This window comes from Brachycentrus maculatus, unplaced genomic scaffold, assembly GCF_059751285.1.
Source record: "Brachycentrus maculatus isolate JH-2025_06_01 unplaced genomic scaffold, ASM5975128v1 h1tg000017l, whole genome shotgun sequence".
NCBI lineage: Eukaryota > Metazoa > Arthropoda > Insecta > Trichoptera > Brachycentridae > Brachycentrus > Brachycentrus maculatus.
The window spans coordinates 2645979-2665424 of record NW_028280771.1 but is presented as its reverse complement, the minus strand read 5'-3'; the positions used below and the strand labels follow the sequence as shown (position 1 = coordinate 2665424).

Here is a 19446-nt window from a genome sequence, read left to right as displayed (position 1 = left end):
AAATCAATAAATAAATTTTCGATGGTCTATATATTTAAACTTTAGGTGTGCCGCGGAATTCTAGGAAGAATTTTGGAATGTCGCAGGTGAGAAAAGGTTGCGGAGCACTGGTCTACAAATATAATCAAACAAAAAAATATATATTAAATAAATTACGCCTAGTTTTCAGGCGTATAAGACGCTATCTTGATCAAATTTTCGAAATGAACTGAACTCCAAAAACGCTAACTACTTAATTTTGACAAAGCATTAAGTTTTAAAACGATTTAATACATTATTTTATCGTGTTTTTTTATGTATAATACTGGTTTACAATTTCAGATAAAACCGTTAATTAATAATAAAAAATATGTTGAAAAAATCATCTAAGCTCTCTCCTGTAAAGTAACAGATTTGCAGATAGAATACGTTACGTAGGGGCCGTTGATATCATCTACAAGTCTTTTGCTTTTTAGTAGTGATAATAACAAAAGTCGAAAGTCCGATAAACTTTACCTATCTTTATCGAATTTTCGAAATGAACTGAACTCTAAAAACGCTAACTACTTAATTTTGACAAAGCATAAAGTTTTAAAACGATTTAATACATTATTTTATCGTGTTTTTTAATGTATAATACAATTTTAGAATTTCAGATAAAACCGTTAACTAATTTTAAAAATACGTTGAATTAATCTTCTTAGCTCTCTCCTGTAAAGTAACAGATTTGCAGATAGATTACTCTAAGTAGGGGCCGTCGATTTAACCCTCTAATGAAACTATTTTGCGTAAGGGTTGTCACCACGCAAGAAAAAATTCAAGTGTAAAAGTTTTTTCATACCATCTAAATTAATAAAATAAAATGTGTCTAAAATCTGGAATACTATTTTATTTAAATATTTAAAATATTCAAGTATAAACGTTTTTTCATACCATCTAAATCAATAAAATAAAATGTGTCTGAAATCTGGAATACTATTTTATTTAAATGTTTAAGGCCCAGTATTCGTTGATTCGCAACATAATTTTCTCTAAATCAGGTAACATTGTAACTGTGTCATGAGATTGATCAATATGTTTCCCTCTCCAAGCACAAGAGCTCAGTCTCTTTTTTGGAGAGGCACAACGCAACTAAAATTATAATATTGTATTAAGTAGAAGTGTATAGAAATTGTATTACAAAATTAACCATAAATATAAATATGTTTTAAATATACACATATCAAGGAGTTCTGTTGTTGTCAATCATGAACAGAATGGTGAATGATCCACGTGTGTAAAGTGATCACATAAACCAGCCTATGACGGTTGTCAGCCCCGTAAATGCCATCTTTGATGAGTTGTCAAAAAATAATAGTGAATAATAATGTTATATTTAGAGATATACTCTGTCTTTTTTTAAAGTTTGCTAGGAAAAAACTTAGATATCACTTGTAACATAAAAAAAACTAATGAAATTTGAATTCCACTTAACCAGCCTATGACAGGTCGAAAGCCCTGTAAATACCCAAACATCCATATTTTTCTTCATCTATGTTGAGATGTCAAAATGTAAGTATGAATAATTATTTAAAAAATCTCAATTCCCTGCTTGCGTTTTCCAAACAAACCGCGTAACTTACATGTTCACCGTACATTTACACACACACACACATAATAATAATGGCCGTATTTTTCTATTTCAAATCGGAAGCGGAAAGGTAGTGGATTATCGAGATCAATCATTGATAATAAAACCTCTGTGGATCGCGAGCAGCGTTCAGTTTGAGCGGGAAAATCGACCCAGCGAGTGAAAACTAACTGAAAATCCGACGCGACATCGTCATCTCAGTTTTACCGCGACACGAGTTTCGACAAAGTTATCAACTATTTAAATCAGTGTAAGGTACATACTTACTTAAAATATAATCCCTGTGTTGAGTTATCGACTATATAAATCAGTTTGAGGTAACCTACTCAAAATAAAATCCCTGTGCTGTTGTTTCGGACGAAATGATCGAAGTTTTTAAAGCGTTTTTGTTGCAACCATAAATATTTTTTATGATGTCAGTGACGATGAAATTGGATCACCGGTTAAAGAAAATTAATGTGAAAACCCTAAATATAATATTTATATATATATATATATATATATATATATATATATATATATATATATATATATATATATATATATATATATATATATATATATATATATATATATATATATATATATATATATATATATATATATATATATATATATATATATATATATATATATATATATATATATATATATATATATATATATATATATATATATATATATATATATATATATATATATATATATATATATATATATATATATATATATATATATATATATATATATATATATATATATATATATATATATATATATATATATATATATATATATATTTATATATAAATATAATAAATTAAATTTTTATTTGGTAAATACCACTATTTCCACTATTATGCTTTAAAATGGATACATTTGACCGCAAAGTAATGAAAATAGTGCCGAATCAATTAATGAAATCAATTAAATAATATTTACAAATATGAACAAATAATACAAAAAAAAATCATATAATAAAATTAACATAAGATCTTATCCAAATTTTTAAAACTTGCATATTTTAATGTATATTTGAGTTTAATAATTTTAATTTTATTTAATTTTTTTAATTTCAATTTATTTTATTAGATAAAACAATATAAAATCATGGATCTCAACTCCCTGCCCCGATGAGCATATAACATACATACAGAATTTCGTCTAGCGTACCAACAGCCTGACGATGTCGTTAACGACGAAGCCAAAAATAAAATAAAGTACAAAATTAAATTGCTTAATTTTAGCCAAAAGGAAATTAGCATAAAAAATATATCGAAACATTCATCGACGATCGCATCATTCTTACGACTTTTTAGCATATCTCGTTTTTCTTATCGGGAATCAAAGTTGTCTTCAGACGGTTCGGTCAGCCTGCAGAGTGAGTTATTACTAGATTGGCGCTAGAATCGATAAACGTTGGAATAACAATGTATACCGCGACCCTGACTAAATCGGCTGTACCAAAACCATTTCCGCAAGGCAGAAGCCTTAACATATGTTCTCGAGCTACTAATGAACCACGCAAAATAAGAAATAAATTAGAATTAACGATCGTGTTTACTGGAAAATACACGTTATCAATAAAAATATGTGCTCAGCGCGGTTAAATGTTATTCTGAACAAAGGAATTTGCATGAACCCACTGAATAGCAAAATACGGATGCGTGATTCCAATAAAAAGGTGATTTAAATCAAATGCGAAAAATCGAATGCGCATAAAAATTAAAGTATAAAAATAACATCTTTGCTTGATAAAAGCTTTCCTCATTCCAACATATGTATATGGCTTTTGTGAACTCACACGTATTGTGTCACGAGATTTATCAATATATCTAGAAGAATCCAAAAAATTGAGTAGTGTGGTTGTCAATCATGAGTAGAATTGGTGAATGTTACACGTGTGTAAAGTGATCACTTAACAAAGCCTGTGACGTAAGTCGTAAGCCCTGTAAATGCCCAGACTTCCATATTCTTCGTTATTTATGTTGAGATGTCAACAAAATATTTAAATGACAGATAAACGGATGGTGGAATCGATTCTTTCGAACAACTCAAAGGGTAGAGGTAAATAGAGATATCGAAAGAACTCTACAGAAAAAATAATCACCAATAAATTAGCTATAAAATTTCATTTATTTCATTGTGATAAAACGTATAGGTTCTGAAATATAACAACTTAGATTGCTTATAAAAAATAATAAAAATGCACTCAATTTACTGGAAAATTACAGAAGCTAAAATTAAATTATCCGAATATGTCGCTCACTCCTTTCAACAACGTCAATTGTCAAAAATTGACAATTTTCTGTTGTGCATGTTTTCAGAATGCCCAGAAAATGTATGTCCCAGCAAAAGCGACATATTTTTAACTTAATATTTACCCGCTACAGGCAGAAAGTGTTGTTTTTGCATTTTGAAGAAAAGGTATTGTTTAATTGTTTTTGTAAACATACTAAATATTTTTCAAATGGAGAAAAACTCTTCAGGTTTTACCTAAAAAGATCTGTTGCATAGTAAAAGTTTAATAAGTGGCTTGATATTTATTTTTAATACATTTTATTATATTCTTAAACTTTAAAAACGATCTCCTGAAAAATCTTTTTTTTTTTTATTTATGACGTTGTTGAAAGGAGTGAGCGATGTGTGCGTCGGGCTTGAAATAAAATAATAAAACTATATTTTTTTGGTTGATGCTCAATTTACCTGGGCTATAACTTTTGAACGAAACTACGAGTCGTCGAAATCACCACAGCTTGAGTCAGTCCTATTCTCACTTTCAGCTGACGGTTTGGTTTAAACACTGAACGTAGGATTAATGTAGACGTAACACGTGTGAAAGTTTAAAAAATATATACATTCTGAATTGCAATGACCGCACATTGTTTCTTATCTCCTGGTAAAACATTATACCGGAATTGCGTCTTAATTTGCCGGCATGACTATGCAAAAAATCTGAATGAAAAGAGTCACCGTAAAATTGAAACATTAATATTATAGGACGGCTTTTTCACGGAAAAAATAATAGAACAACAAATTGTTGCAATACAAGGAAGGGGACACGAAAAAATCATCTAATCTAAATTTGTCTCATAATTTTTACATAAAAATCTTTTGAAATGGCAAAAAACAAATTCAATCGAATAATACAATTTCACGGATATTTTTCAGGATAGGTAAGTCTAAATCTACTAATTTTCTAGTCAATTTATAACCGATGTTTCATGGGCTATTTTTCTAACCATAGCATTAATGATGATGATGATAAGTAAATGTTGTTAAAATGCGGAAATCCAGTAACTACTAGTATAAATAGTGTTTTTAAATAAACCACGCCCCTAACTGTCGTATGTCGGGATAACAGATAATAAGTATTAGGTAAAATCCATCAAAATACGATACAATCCGAAAAGATTGACAAGAATTCCAAGAGTCGCAGTATTTAAAGACATAAACCAATTCTGTAGGGGGTGCCTAATACATTTGGCCACCACTGTATATTCTAAAAAACTAAAAAAAATATCCGTTATACATTCTTTAAAAAAAAAAGGAATTTGAACAGACATATGACCTCTCTGGTGGAATGAATTCTGTTTTTGCGAATATCCCCTTAAATACCAGTATACTGTTCAAAAAACGAATAAATTAAAACACACAAAAAGTGAAAATCGGGTGTGGTCCTGTGGTTAATGTCGCGGACTCTTAAGTCGGAGTTTCTCGGTTCGAACCCACTCTACCACAATTTGATACCTATTTCTAATAATGAGCCAACCCACTCTACCACAATTTGATACCTATTTCTAATAATGAGCCGCTTAGGCACACAGAAATAGTATGAATTTGAAATATTTGTGAGAATAATAAAAACGCAAATATTTATCATTAAAAATAAAAATTAAGAACTTAAATTCACTTTTTCAGTTAATTTAAATGTTTATTTTTCTAAATTCTAACTCGGTTAAATGTTTTGTTTTAAATAACCCAAACACTAACATAAATCGACAATAATTTTTAAAAGAAATAAGTGTTATTCAAGGTTAAAAACACGATTATGGAAATCCCGATACGAAGCGAATAGCGCTAATGTGGAATTTATTCTTGAATACAGTACATTGTGTAAATAAGGGCTACGTTTATTTGTGGATGTTTTTAAAAGATAAATATTAGTTTACGTGTTTATAATAATAAAGCATTATAATTATTCTTACATAATAATCGTCAATTTGAATTTCAATAGCAAATGCCGACAAGTCACTAGCGAATAGAGTGATGCCTCGTATAACGTACATATAATCAATTCGTTCCAGGAGCAAGTTCGTAATATGAAAATTACTAGAAAATTATTAGAAATTACTCGTCGGGAATATTATATGTAAGTATATATGACTTATGTTTGTAATATGTTTTGAAATAAACAAAAATAAATAAAATAAAAGCGTTTTCTATAATATTACATGTTGAAAATTTATTTCGTGCTGTAGCATCAAATTTGGTACCGTAGAATGGGGCTACTTGAACTTTGATGTGTTACTTGAGCCCAGTACAAAAAAAAAACTGTATTTGGTCTACAATAATGAACGTATCGTAAGTGTCACATGTCAGGGAAACAATGAATCATGTCGATACGTTCATTATTGTAGACCAAATACAGATCTAAATAAAAAAAAAATTAATGGGCTCAAGTAACACATCAGTAGCCCCGTTCTACGGTACTGTAAAATAAAATACAGTTTTTACTTTTTTGTTAAATTTTTCAAGCTTTTTTTGGTGACTTTTTTATCTCTAACCCCTATTCGCATTCGGTGATACATAGGACATTGTATTGTATATAAACAGTGTTATCTTGATTAAATACACAAAGGAAAGGTGATTAGCCCTGCGCTCCAGGATAATAAGATTATTTAAAAAAAATGAAATTCGATACAGTTTGTTGTGTGAAGCGAGGCTCGCAGTAGGAGTCGCGTAATAGACGAACAAAAATATCGTTGTACGCAGCGTTCGTTATGCGAGGTTATTACTGTACATATTTGCTTTTAATATAATTCTCAATGATTATCAATAAAATCGTGCACGCACACCTATATTTACAATCGGTAGTAGTAAGGAAAATAAAACCAACAAATCACATCCTAAAGCCGCTTGTGCACTACACGGAATTTCACCATCCGGCAGTCCGGTTTTGAAAAATAAAAGCGACTACGACAGTTTAGCGTGATCGAATTTACGCGCAACGTATCCACGCACCGATCCGAAGAAAGATGGGCAAAAGCACAAGCCAATCCAATCCGTTTATATGCTAACTGACGTGCCGGACGGTAAAATTCTGTGTAATTCCGTGTAGTGGACAAACGCCCTTAGGATGGGAAAGGTATTTCTACCCATTTGGTCGATTGATGCTTAAGGACGAGAAGGGTATTTTTATTTTCTGCGCTGACCTCATTTGAAAGTCAGAAAACAAGGAATTAGTTAATGTTTTTATATGAATATTATATATCCATATCTTTGTTTAAAAAAAAAACACAAGCCAATCCAAGCCAATCATCGTTTTAAAACGCTAAACACTGAGGTGCCGGACGGTAAAATTCCGTGTAATTCCGTGCAGTGCACAAACGCCCTATCTTTAGAAAATGATAAGTAAAAAAATCCGGTATTTTTGGTTCATGGTGCAGAATTACTGAGATTTATGCTGATAAAAAGGTTCATTGCACATTTTTTTTATTTCAATGCGAGGAATAACTGAAACTTTTGAAATGATTCGTTTCGCTTGTAAAAGTTGAAATCAATGTGCGATCAATTAGAAATATGTACTTTTTGCAGTTATAAACGATCTCTAATAAATATTATGCAAACTAGTCCGAAACACAGACATGGTTCTCACCGCTGAAGAATATTGATTATTTCTACTACCATCACGCCGTTTCCCCGAAGGGGTAGGCAGAGAGGACGGAACGCCACACTCTTCTGTCCTGACATACACCCCTCGCCTCCTACACATCCATACACCTAGTCATACATGCCCTCCGATTACGCAGACTTTTGACAGCACCAGATTTTAGATTCTGATTGATCTGACGTACCAAGACTTTTTCGGCCGTCCACGGTCTGTTCTCATTCACCACATACATTTTCTTAGTCATTCTCTCGTTATCCATTCGCTCCACGTGTCCATACCACGTTAAAGAACTACTAAATATATTTAACATACTGGAAATAATTTTCACAATTTCGTAAATCACTATATGGACATAAAATTTGAACGATTTATTTTAAAGTTATATTTATTACGAACATAAAAATAAAATAATAAATATGCACTATTAAGGTAAGTCGTTAAAAAATTCGTTAGTAAACAAAGCGATAATCAGCCATGAGTAAAGAAGTAATTTCATTGTTCTTTCATTTACATAATAAAAATAAGGATACTATCACCCATAACAACATTGGTTAAATTATTTTTTTTAAATTATGTATTATAGCCATTTTATCCAATATCCTAGTAATTAAATTTAATGACAAAATAATATATCAGTCTAAACCAGGGGTGGCCAACCCGCGGCCCCGGGGGCCGCATGCGGCCCGACGGGTGTCTACTTGCGACACGCGGAGCAAATCACACATTTTTTCCTTTAGTGTACACAAAACCACCAAAAGAACATTCCATCGTGTGTAGTTCGTATCATATCCCATATCGCTCACTTCTTTCAAGAACGTCATAAATAAAAAAAACTTGATTTTTCAGGAGAACGTTTTTAAAGTTTAAAAATATAATACAATTTATTAAAAATTAATATCAAGCTACCTACTGAACTTTTTACTGTGCAACAGATCTTTTTAGATAAAACCTGAAGGTTTTTGCTCCATTTGAAAAATATTTAGTATATTTAAAAAAATAATTAAACAATACCTTTTCTTCATAATGCAAAAACAACACTTTCTACCCTGTAGCGGGTAAATATTATGTTAAAAATATGCCTCTTTTGCTGGGATATAGTACATTTTCTGGGCATTCCGAAAACATCCACAACTGAAAATTGACAATTTTTGATTTATGACGTTCTTGAAAGGAGTGAGCGATATATGGGTCCTATAAATTGTCAGGATAGAGTATTACACTATCCTGACAATTTCAAGTAAAATCTGGCGCGGCTACTGAAAATGTTGGCCACCCATGGTCTAAACAAAAGAAATAAATGCTGGTATTTTAATTGAGAAGGAAATAATTAGCAAGCTGGAAATATGATTATTAATTTGCTTCGCATAATAAAGATTAACCAGTTATGCAATAAAATAAATATACGAAGTAAATGTCCTCTGGATTAAATTGCATGCAATATATATAAAAATAATTGTGTGATTGGTTATACGATTATTCGCTGACTGAGCTGACTAAGTGAAAATGACATGATAATAACGTACATAGAACTACAAGATGCAAAACACAGAAATACATCAAAACAAAACAGTGTCCGACGATGTTTGCTTCTCGTTGGAAGGGACAAGGTAGAAAGAAAATTAATTAAAGTCCAGGTGTAATTATTTTATTGTAAAACCTTTATACTGTAAATATATATATATATATATATATATATATTGTATGTATGGTAATGTATATAATAATAATGTAATAAAAATAATTTAAAAAAAAAAACAAATAATAAATAAAATAATAAATTGTATTGACATCTAAGTATTTCGGCTCAACACAGGCCATGCCTAAAGATCCGTAATACATATAGTAAAAAAATGTATGTATCTACGAAATAAATTAAAAATTAAAGAAATAAAAAACATTTTTTTACAAAAACCAAAAAAAAAACAAAATCTAATACATACCTCTTTTGGCCGAAAGAACTTTGATTATTTAGTCATTGAAAAAAGAAAGAAGAAAAAAAATATTATTATATATTTTTTTATTATAAAAAATCCGAATACACATATTAAGATAAATATTTCATAAATATTTCTCTTATTGTGAATAAGATCACCTATGTAAAAAAAAATAAACAATTACAGTTTTCATAGAGTTTCAATATGTTCGTTTAATTAAAGTATTATTATCTTAATTTCATTAGAATATTGAAATTCAACATGGAATGTGATATTCATTATTCCACCGATACGCCAAGATATGGAATTGTATACATATTCATAAATCTCCTCATTTGCCATTGAATAATATTATCGCACAATGAGGCCCACCCGAGGGCCCTTGACCGATAAATCGTGACAATAACATAACAAATTTCTTTAACAGTTTTCATAATAAGACAATAACATATCGCTCACTCCTTTCAATAACGTTATATGTCAAAAATCGTCAATTTACAGTTGTGCATGTTTTCGGAATGCCCAGAAAATGTACTATATCCCAGCAAAAACAGCATATTTTAAACTTAATATTTATCCGCTTCAGGGCTGAAAGTGTTTTTGCATTTTGAAGAAAAGGTATTGTTTGATTATTTTTTTGAATATACTAAATATTTTGCAAATAGAGAAAAAACATTCAGGTTTTACCTAAAAAGATCTGTTGCGCAGTAAAAAGTTCAATGAGTGGCTTGATATTTATTTTTAATACATTTTATTTTATTTTTAAACATTAAAAACGATCTGCTGAAAAATTAAGTTTTTTTTTGTTATATATGACGTTGTTGAAAAGAATTAGCGATATGTACCATAGATAGGTCGATCAAAGATAATCTGGCACGATTCGTACTTGCAGTCAGCCGAATTTGTTAGGGCGAGAGGGCAACGTTCCACAAATCGGAAGAAAATGAAAAATGAAAAACACCCATGGAAAGATCCATGCTTGGTTTCAGCCTGAGGGATAAAATTAAAAATGAATATACCAGGAAAAAAAACAAGTAGAGGACATCATTGATCGCGTGGCAAAACTCCAATGGCGGTGGGCAGGACATATAGCGAGACAGGACCCCACAAGATGGACCCCAAGAATTCTACGATGGAGACCTTGGGAGAGCAAAAGAGGTGTTGGAAGAGCCCAAAAGAGATCGGCTGTTCAAACTTAAAACACAGTAAGGGACATTTTTGTGTAGTACGTTTTTTTTTGCATTTTTGGACTAAGTAGATTCTACTTAGTCCAAAAATGAAAAAAAAACGTACTACAAAAAAAATGTCCCTTACTGTGTTTTGAGTTTGGACAGCCGAGATGGTCTGACGATATTGTCGCTGTGGGGGGTAAAAACTGGCTGCAAGCAGCAACCGACCGGAGGAAATGGAAAGAAGGGGAAGAGGCCTACATCCAGCAGTGGAGTACTGTGTTTATTGAAATCTATTGTGACACGTGTATCAATATATCAATAAGATATTCATATGTCCTTGCACGCCCTCTAAATTTGCCATTCCTGAGATAGGTCGTATTGCAATATCCTCGACATTGCCATATCGGCGCCATGCCAACATGCCATGTAAACAATTTGACCGCGTGTGAATTGTTGATATATTACAAAGGAATGCAAGGTCAAGAGAAACTCCAGTAAGATGACCTGATAATGTTGTGGCCATGTACTTGGAATTAAGAGCAAACACTATTGGAAGATAGTATTGCTGGCTGTGACGACTCGTTCAACACCTTCAAAGCAGAAAAGTGGTGGGAGGTTGGTCCACTTTGCACCAGTGTGCGCATCTAAACCAAATTTGGTGCAGAGAAGTCTCATCTCCCGGAACCATTACAGCAGGACCTCTTTAATCCGAACGCCGAAAATTTATCCTCTGTTCGGACTAGTGGAGCGTTCGGATTACAGTACAGAGAATCTGTGGGTTATTTTTATCAAATAAAACAAATACGTATTGTGAAATTTTAAATGTATTTACTCAGTTTTTTTAAAGAAGTCAAATATTTTGGTTGGTCGAGATTTATTTAATGACAAGTAAAAAGCCTTGTGTCGCAATTCACGTAAAAGCATCTTCTCTGGCACAGGAATATATGCTGTGTCAACCCATTCTAGGCATGTGTTTAAGGCATGAGTGAGCGTTCGGATTAGAGCGGTGTTCGGATTATAGAGGTCCTGCTGTATATGTAATTCTTCGACGTGACAACCAAATACAACCAATACGTACTGATTACTGATTGCGTTTTTCATCTTATTCATGAATGCGTTGCATTAGATTTGATTTTGCGCTCGTGTGAATCTGGGCTGAGAACCGAATTCGCAAATATCCAATTCAGAATGCGACCGGCCGCACAAGGGGCTAGACGTGTCTCTACATACATTTTTTTTTTTAGAAATATTGTAATTTGATTTTTTTCAAACATACATATATTGAAAAATTATTTTTATATATTTTTTAAATCCTTACTTTTCAGTAACTCATTTTTTTCAAAATTATTTATTATTTATTTCTGAGAATTTTTTTTATACAAAAACGGTGTTTTAATCAATAAAATTAAATTAAATCAAATATTACCTGGGTTTAAAGAAAATTAAGTCGCGATTTATCGTTTATTGGGCCTTAAAGGTACCACGTGACAATTTATAATGTAAGTAAAGTGTAAATTATATATATATATATATATATATATATATATATATATATATATATATATATATATATATATATATATATATATATATATATATATATATATATATATATATATATATATATATATATATATATATATATATATATATATATATATATATATATATATATATATATATATATATATATATATATATATATATATATATATATATATATATATATATATATATATATATATATATATATATATATATATATATATATATATATATATATATATATATATATATATATATATATATATATATATATATATATATATATATATATATATATATATATATATATATATATATATATATATATATATATATATATATAAGGTGTAATCTAGATAGACAGTTACATTCCAATTGGAAAAATATTTTGTCCTCTGCTCCACATACTGTTGTAATAGATACGAGTAACAAAAATGTTAGCTTGGAATTTAAATGAACAATACTAATGATGAAAAAATGTCGAATAACATCCGACATGAGACCTAAGAGCAAAAAATCGGTGTCGAATTAGATTCGACATTGGACCAGTAAGGGTTAAAGATGTCACAAAATAATTTATTGGAGGGCAACGTGGTATTCAGGGCTCGCGACCTGTCGTCGGGTGGCTTAAGTTATCACTTCATACACTCATAGTTACGTTCACCAACGTAAAGATTATGGCAAATCGTTAGTATTTGCTAATGGCATTGTAACAGCCAAACTTGATATGATAAAAACAAATTAATTCGGTGAAACTAACCAATCAGGATACGATTTAAATACTCGGTGATATATTGAGAGAAGATCATTTTACTTGGTTTATGTAAAATTTATTATAATTAAATTGTTTTGTTTGTCGGCATTTTATTTGGATTTTTCGTCCATAGTAGCCACTGGATACATCAAAACTAAATGTATTTTAATTTTGACATACAAATAATAAGTTGTGTTTTTACCATACGATTATAGCTACTCAATTATTCCTAGTATATTTATGACGTTTTCACAGAGTGTTCTGGACAAATAAACATATTTTTTGTTCGTTCATTTTTGAGTTCTTATAGCCTGTGATTATGATTACACATAACTAACATATACAGGATGGGACAAAATTAATCACCCTATGGGAAGATGTTAAAATTTTTGCAAATGGCGTCGTACGATAATCGTATTTGATAAATTGTAATTCATTTTATTTATTTAGAAATTTAACAGAACATTAACATAAATACATTTACAATAATGAATAACAAATAAAACAGGTAATTGTAACATTCCAAATACAAAATTTCACAAATCGCTCACTCCTTTCAAGAACGTCATAAATCAAAAATCGACAATTTTCAGTTGTGCATGTTTTCGGAATGCCCAAAAAATGTACTATATCCCAGCAAAAACGGCATATTTTTAACTTAATATTTACCCGCTACAGGGCAGAAAGTGTTGTATGTATTTGCTTTTTGAAGAAAAGGTATTATTTAATTATTTTTTTAAATAAACTAAATATTTTTCAAATGGAGAAAAAACATTCAGGTTTTACCTAAAAATATGTGTTGCACAATAAAAAGTTCAATAAGTGGCTTGGTATTCATTTTTAATACATTGTATTATATTTTTAAACTTTAAAAACGTTCTCCTGAAAAATCAAGTTTTTTGATTTATGACGTTCTTGAAAGGAGTGAGCGAAATGTCAAAAGAGTTAAAAGTAAACAGCAAGAATAAAATATAGCAAAAATTAAGAAGATTTTATAGGCAGATTAAATTTAGAGCTAAAGTAAAAATAATAATAAAAAAAATGAAAAAAACAAACAGTTATAAGATGTACAAGTTGATTAAAGCAATAAAGTAAAAATAAGTGCAATAAGGCAACAACAAAAAAACAGAAAACATGAGCAACAGATACGTAGCTATTCATATATTGATAAGTAGTATCAATATATTGATACGTACCATCAATAAATAAATATCTCCTATGTGAACAAACCCAGCACTGTAAACAAAAATTTGGACACATTTAAAGTATTGTCGTATTTCTCATCTTTCAGGGATGTGTAACTTTTTTTTTGTATAAAAACAAATTGATAAAACGGGCACAGATGTGTAACAACACTGGCGGCAGCCACTTGACGGATATCATATTTTCCACTTAACAGAAAAAAAATTATAAAAGTCCAAATAAAGTTTTCCATTATAAAAAATGAAAATAAATATTTCGTAATAAACTTATTCATTAACAAAATTGGATGATTAATTTTAAATAATGCCACCCTGAATCTGTTTGTATACGCAGCTGTCTATTTCACAAATCGCTCACTCCTTTCAAGAACGTCATAAATCAAAAAACTTGATTTTTCAGGAGGAGGTTTTTAAAGTTTAAAAATATAATACAATGTATTAAAAATAAATATCAAGCCACTCATTGAACTTTTTACTGTGCAACAGATCTTTTTAGGTAAAACCTCAAGGTTTTTTCTCCATTTGAAAAATATTTAGTATATTTAAAAAAATAATTAAACAATACATTTTCTTCAAAATGCAAAAACAATACTTTCTGTCCTGTAGCGGGTAAATATTAAGTAAAAAATATGCCTCTTTTGCTGGGATATAGTGCATTTTCTGGGCATTCCGAAAACATGCACAACTGAAAATTGCCGATTTTTGATTTATGACGTTCTTGAAAGGAGTGAGCGAAATGTCAAATATAATAGACGTACGACGTAATTTGCAAAAATTATAGCATCTTCCGATAGGGTCTTTAATTTTGCGCCACCATAAAGGAAATATTCAAGGAAAAACGTGCATCTCTCTTTTTTGCTATCAATGATTATTTTAAATATATTTTAATTATATTTTGTATTTTTTTATTGTACAAAAAATTGATTGGCAACTCAATTGCATGCCTACATTATCGACACTTAATTGTACATAATGCATGTTTCATTCTCACATACAGGAAAACTGAAAAAAAAAATTCATGCATAAAAAAATTGTTTACGTAATAAAATGCCAAAAGGTGTTCGATAGAAAAACAAATATGTATAATATTATTTTATAATATTTTCATTTTTCTGTCCGCCTCCGTAGTGTAATGGTCAGCACACTCGGCTACCGTTCTGGAGGTCCCGGGTTCGATTCCCGAGGGGGGGGGGATCAAATAAATATAAAAGTGTTTTTTTCACTCTAATATTTATTCAATATTACCCTGGACCGGTACCTGAAGCGGAGGGCTGATCACCTTTCCTTTGTGTGTTACCCATCAAGATAACACTGCGCTTATATGATGCAGTGCCCTAAGCACCATTGGGGTGCGGATAAGGGTTGAGAGAGAGAGAATTATTATATCTTACATTTCAAAAAACTAGAACTTCACTAGAGACATCTATTGGTGAGATGAAAAGTGATTAGTGATTCACGAATAATGTTTCAAAAATTGGTTCATATATATAGAACTTCATATATATATATATATATATAGAGTATATATATATATACAGAGTAGTGTGGTTGTCAATAATGGGTAGAATTGGTGAATGTTACACGTGTGTAAAGTGATCACTTAAACCAGCCTATGACGGTCGTCAGCCCCGTAAATGCTCAGACTTCCATATTCTTCTTCATCTTTGATGAGATGTCAAAAAATAATATGAAAATAACGCCTGTAATTGGAGATAATCCAGATTTTGTGAACAAGCATTTGGACACACTCAAAATGTTGTACCTAAATATTATGTATACCCACACACAGGCCATGCCTTGTGGGATATTTTTTTGTATTTATATTACATAAATTTTTTGTGCCTGTATTTATATAAATGCAAAAGAATTAAAAAAAAATAATAAAAAAATGATAAGGAGAGTGTTAACAAACTCTTCTTACACTCTCCTCATCGTCAACGGTCGTATTGACTGAGTGGCCGAAGGTCCGGCGCTTGTGCAAGCCGTCATACCTTTCCACTGTGTGACGAGATACGGCTTCGTCAGTGCCAAAATCCATAGGTGTTCCTCCTATCGTGTATGGTCTGCGATCATTTTTCACCGCGGACACAAAGGACGGAACGCCGCTCAAGGCCCATCCTAAAAGGCGACAAGATTTTCGGAATAATTACTTTCTAGACTGCACACTCTCGGAGAGGCGGTACAATGGGTTATAAATCAATAGCAATGAATACATTGATGTGTGACAGCCAAATTATCTTAAGCAGAGTAAGGTTCTTTGTGTATGTTAATAACTCGAAATTTGGTATTATTAGTCCGTCAAAATATAAATGTTCTAATATATTTTAATATATACTCATGTATACTCATATATACACATAGATACTTGTTCATGCCAAGTTTTCCTCGGTCTTCTGCTCTCTAATCTATTTTAATACATAATCCATCACTCGTGACTCATGTCGCTCACTCCTTTCAAGAACGTCATAAATCAAAAAAACTTGATTTTTCAAAAGAACGTTTTTAAAGTTTAAAAATAATAAGTGTAACAGATCTTATTAGGTAAAACCTGAAGTTTTTTTTCTCCATTTGAAAAATATTTTGTAAATTTAAAAAAATATTTAAACAATACCTTTTCTTCAAAATGTAAAAAACGACACATTCTGCCCTGTAGCGGGTAAATATTAAGTTAAAAATATGTCATTTTCTGGGCATTCCGAAAACGTGCACAGCTGAAAATTGACGATTATTGATTTATGACGTTCTTGAAAGGAGTGAGCGATGTGTGTACTCGTGTATACATATTTGTTGATCCCAAGTTTTCCTCGGTCTTTCTCTGCTTCCTAATCAATTGTAATACATAATCCATAACTCGTGTATACCTACTCATGTGTGTATATATACATACTTCTAATGCCAAGTTTTCCTCGGTCTTTCTCTGCTCCTATTTCTAACTACATTAGCCCTATAAATTTGTTTTACTGTTATTTCTTCACTTATTCGTTCCATGTAAAAACCATCTCAACACTCCTTTCTTAATTGTTCCGATAATGCTTATATAATATGTATATTTCGTACATCTCAATTAAACCATCCTTTTATTTGACGATATTAATAGTCCAGATTTAACGATATTATTACGTGCTTTACTGCGGGTAAGATAGTAAGGATAGGGAAGGTAAATGTGAACAATACATCACAAACACCCAGACCAATTGAATTTTTTTTTTCTTCATTCAAATTCATTTTGCAATTGGCGGGAATCGAACCTGCGACGCCAGTTTCGCAGTCGAGCCTTTACCCATCTACGCCACGGCGCCTGTAAAACTGTATTCGCCCTATAATTTTGTTTTACTATTCTTCCTTCGCTCATTCGTTCCACATGTCCAAATCACTCCTTTCTTATTTTTACCAATAGTGCTTATGTGTCGCTTCTTTCAAAATTCGCCAGATCCAATTTTATAATATTTCAAAATATATTCTCTACCGGAATGACAATTGTAGGTTTCACGGTTTAAAATATTTATACACTTGAAAACCCTGCTAAAAAATACTTAAAAACAGCGTTGTATTTCAAATTCCGCTATATTCATGGAACTTGCCCCCTGACCCATATCGGCCAATCAGAGAGCGGGGACAGGTCAAAAATTAAGATGACGTCATTATCGGTTTGCGTCTCATTTTTTTTTAAATACTGAATAATTTTCAAAAACAAAATGGGAAAATTCTCTATTTCATAATATTTTATCTAAAGATAGACAAATCTTTCAAACATAAAAGATACCCGGAGAATTTCACATTTTTTGTAAAATCGACTTACATGGATCTGGTGGATTTTGAAACTAGGCGACACTTATCTTAGCGTTTCATTCATTTCTGATGCGAATCAGCATACGGTTTTGAACATAAGATGACATCCTTTTTGAGCGTACAGAATATTATATTATATTATATCATACTTAATCCGTTAAAAGATTTAATTTAAAATTCCAGGTAGTGCTATTTGTGACCATGCCCGTTCCAGGTTTGGGCATTTTGAGATCGGTGACAACCTTCAAATTCAAGTGATTGTGAAAAATTATTATGCAAGCAAGTGCTAGGTACCTTTCCCGGTATGCAGTGCAATAAATGCAACAGAAAGGCTGTGGACGAGTTATCCCATATGTGGGACATTACGCGGCGGGTAATATTAATTTGTGGCGTGATAAAAAATTTAAAACGTGTTTCTGAAACAAGTTGCAATTTTAAAGGACCCTTAAGTATTTATTAATGATAATAATGATCTCATTATACTTGTTATAAACTCATCGCGAATGATTAATGGCACAACTTGACGACTGACACGATATGTATTTTTAAGTACAATAGCTTTTTCCCTTTTGGGAATGTCGTGAGACGATTAATATGCGCATTCTTCTCGCTACTCTCGTCCGCACTTAATGGTGCATAGGGCACTGCATCAAATTGACGGGGCATGTATTAGATATTACGAATAAAAATTATAATTTTCCGTGAGAAATTTTAATTTGGTAATCCTATATAATGCAAAATACTCGAAAACAAGGATCAAATTGAGTAGAAAAAACTATGCATTTTTTTTCCACATTAAATTATTCCAAATTCAAATATAAAATATTCTCCAGCAGTCCCATTTCGAAGGGTTGCCATTATACGAAGAAAACATGTGCAACTGACGTACCTACTCAGTTGGTTCTTGCAATAGGGGTATTTCACCGAGTAGGCGACATTTTCGTTTCTTTCTTTTAATTACCTAATGTCCAAGTGACTCTGAAATCTAGCTACGGCTTATGCAACACCGTTTATCGTGTCCCTACTCAGGCTTCAACATTATAAGTTTCATAGCCTATGCCTACTCGTGAGTGGATTTACTCTTTATGTTTAAAGTTACTATAATTTCGTGTAATTCATGAGTGAAAATTCTAGGCAAAAACACTCGCTCATTTTCGTTTCGAGTCGCGAGCTACCTATACGTACCACGTTCGCGCTTTCGCCGGGACGCGAGCGTCATCTTCGCACATCTCGCGGGCGCAGCTCGCTCATACCGTACGAGTTAAATACTCTTCGGTATTTGGGTAGCATCTTATCGCTTGTCAAACGCCTCCGCGGATGCGCGCGTCTCCGAGTTGCGAACGAACACGTGGTGAACGTACTGTACATATTATCGTGTTAGTAAACGGTGTGATAAGAAAACGAAAGTTCGACGAACGAAATTCTAAAAGTGAAATAATAAATCGGTATTACATCTTATAATAATATAATCATAAAATTACGATCGAATTATAATGATTCACATAAAATAAATTTTAAAAAAAATAGAAATATTAAGAGAAACATGAA

At 31.3% G+C, this 19446-nt stretch overlaps 2 protein-coding genes across 13 annotated transcripts in view; one reads left to right on the top strand and one right to left on the bottom strand.

The window, feature by feature from the left end:
• The window catches only part of LOC148313208 (uncharacterized), a gene marked incomplete at its 3' end in the record, with an annotated part of 109302 nt that overhangs the window by 12688 nt on the left and 77168 nt on the right, over positions 1 to 19446 (bottom strand). The window lies entirely within an intron of this gene.
• LOC148313211 (lipase 3-like) overlaps positions 19192 to 19446 on the top strand; it is a 28514-nt gene continuing 28259 nt past the window's right edge. For 5 of the 12 annotated variants that reach the window (XM_088266897.1, XM_088266872.1, XM_088266819.1 and 2 more), the window contains exon 1: positions 19192 to 19343. The gene's annotated coding sequence lies outside the window, so the exon portion shown is untranslated. The remainder of the gene's footprint in view (positions 19344 to 19446) is intronic. The other 7 variants (XM_088266898.1, XM_088266880.1, XM_088266836.1 and 4 more) reach the window with 2 other exon arrangements.